The sequence below is a fragment of the Telmatherina bonti genome (genome assembly GCF_933228915.1).
Source record: "Telmatherina bonti genome assembly, chromosome: 10".
Classification (NCBI taxonomy): Eukaryota; Metazoa; Chordata; class Actinopteri; order Atheriniformes; family Telmatherinidae; genus Telmatherina; species Telmatherina bonti.
In genome coordinates this window covers 16,277,664-16,280,696 of record NC_136628.1, presented here as the reverse complement: position 1 = coordinate 16,280,696, position 3,033 = coordinate 16,277,664, and positions in this window count along the sequence as shown.

Sequence of the window (3,033 nt, the reverse complement as noted above, 5' to 3'; positions counted from 1 at the left end):
ATCAACGATGAAAGCCATTTTCCCCTCAACCACTGACAAAGCCAAAGCGCAAACAAAAAGAGATAATCCAGTGTTTTTTTGTTTTTTTTTGTCACCCTGTATAGCCTTGGTTAGGGGAGAAAAGAAAAAAAAAAAAGAACGCTAATGGTTGCACAGCTGATACAAAAGCTAAGCTATTTTCTTTCCTTTTTTTTTTTTTTAATAATAGCTTTTGAATCTAAAGCTCAATGGTCAGGGAAAGAAGGTCTGTGATGTGGTTCAAAGCTGTCCTTGCATAGCACGAAGCTGACTACATAAATGTAATGTTATTGTTCTTCTAAATGTGCAAAATGCATAACAATAGGTTGATAATACAAACAATATTCATCATCATCTTAGCTAATATCTTCATTAATAGAATCAAATACTGTATGCATTATGTATTTTACATATGTATATATAGTTTTTCTTCATGATAATAAACATACAATAGTTTAGAATTCAAATATCTTTATACAACTCTTCACCCTGAACTTTACAGTTCCTTGACCCTCTGCTTGTAGAATAAGTGGCTGTGAATGGTAGACTGCTTGTAAAGATGTCTTCTATTAGGGGGATAGATTGAGTAGCGGTCATGATAACGCAAATGATAATAATAGCAACAACTATTAATCTCTTAGTTCGGTTCCTTCTGATCATAGTGTGATTAAATCACCCCATGGTAGAAACATTCATAAAATCCTGCACAGTTCAGATATGCCTTTTGGCCTGTTCATTGCCCCGTGAGACATTTTCAGCACAGCACACCGAGGATCCATGAAGTGGTACAGCGCACCTCTTCTCTTGAATTTGTTAAAGACAGTTACGGAGGGAGAAAAGGCTTTTAGAACCCAAGATGGTCACAAGATGCAGTGCCTGTTATCTTTAACCAAATACAAATAGTACAGATTAGATTTTCCACAAACAGCACACAGATGAGACTACAAGTACAGAGGGGTCAGTGTAAAGCTACAATGGACCCCCCCCCCTCCCCTCCCCCTTGACTGAGTGTCAGGTTCGGGTCCTAAGAAAAGCCCTTGCTAATTAATATTGCTACATTAACAATTTTAAAATGGACTGTTCAGGAACCTCCACGTGCCACGTAAGAGAAGAAGCATTTCCACCCCCAAAAAAAGTGTTTTCTCAAAGTTAAAAGGAAGAAAAAAAGAAGCAAGCAATGTCGAAGACAAGAACAAAAGCATTCGTTTAACTTCAGTTTCTGTTGGGTTTTTTTTTTGTTTGTTTTTTGGAAGAGGGATTGACATCATGCTACAAAAATATATTCATCTTCATCACTATCGTAGAACTACAAGACAAGTCCTCCGTGTGAAACACAGCGCCGGCTAACATAAGATTACAGTGCCACTTCAACTCAACGTCCTCTTTCTCTTTGTCCCTTTCTGTCTCTGTCCCTGGCTCTCGCTGTTGCTCACCAACAAGCAGCAACAAATGACTAAATGGGCATGTGATACTGAAGGCAGTGTAGCTGGTACTTTCTGAGTGTTATGTCTCGATTTTCAACCCAATAGACGTGGGGACTATGGTAAACACGGTCATGGGACACAGTGGGATGGAAAATACAGATGCGCCACCAATCCACCAAGTAACAGCCTTCACGGCTTCAACTCTGAAAATGGAAAAGGCACTTCTCCTCCGTCTCAGTGTGCCCCACCCCTTTTTCACAGACGCTAACTGAACTTTCCTAAAAACAATGTTTTGGCAAAAGAGGCCCCGCTATACATAGTCAAAAGTCCAAAACGAAACAAAACTAAACAACAAAAAAAGAAAAAAAAAAAAATATCAGTAAATAAATAAAATAAAATAAATAAATACATAAAATGAAATGTACAAAAGAAGGGTAAGTAGATGACATTTTTAATTCTAAATGTAAAATGCACTCCAGGATTTGAGATCATTTCACATTCTTTTTCGTGAGGACTCAATCTAAGCATATACCTGTAGTATTGTTGTTGATGCGTAATCCATCTGTGTGTGTGGGCGTGTGCAAAAAAAAAAAAAAACACATTGGAGTAATATTTAACGTCAGTGTAAAAGCAGCTATATGAGGAAGATGAGTTTGGTGAGAAGAGGTCATGAAGGCATGACTCACTCCAGGATATAATCTTCTTGTGGGCAAGAGAAACGCAAATGAAATCAACAGAAAAGACGACCTCGCCGTGGATTCGGTTAACATTCCCTTTAGTTGCACTTTGAAAAGCTCAAACATAAGGTTGACATCTCTAACACCTGATATTATTTACAACGCTGTGAAAGAAAACCAAAATATTTTCCAATGCAGGGATGATTAAACCTTGTATTTTTTTCAATCTTTAAATAAATAATGTCTACTGAGACACGTTTTATTGCTATTGCAGAAACCCTAAAATGTTTTGAAGAATGAAATTGTCTCAGAAAATATCTACAGGAAATGGAAGATACTTTTGAGAATGAATATAAACAGCACTGCTGATACCAATTAAACAAAGCCACCAGTCAATGCTCATCTCCGTTCGGAACAAATAAATATTGTATAAATTATAAGACGCCCTGTCCATGCATATACATAAGTGCCTTTCACTGTGCCTGTGATTCCCTGCTTAAAGAAAAATGAATAAATAATGAAATAAATAAAAAAATAAAAAAATAAAAAGATAAATAATACAAACAAGGAAACAAACAGACACAAAAGCCCCCTTGACAACTTTTGGGCTATGTGCAGTCATAGAATAGCATTCTCTTGGCTCGATATTTATAGTAGCATTTTTAGTAGCATCATCTTAGACCTGAACATCACCCTTTCGAACGTTTGTTTTTATTAACTATCTTTTTTTTTTTTCCTTTCCCGTATTTTTGTATTTTCAAAATCGTCAAAATTTAGGTAAACATAGAAGCAATGCAACGACTGGGAATTCAAACCAGCATGGACACAATGTTTGTCTGAAAATAAACACTTCTCTTAGAGGAATAAGAAAGAAAATGAAACCAGTGTGTAATTTAAAAGGGATAAAACATGGA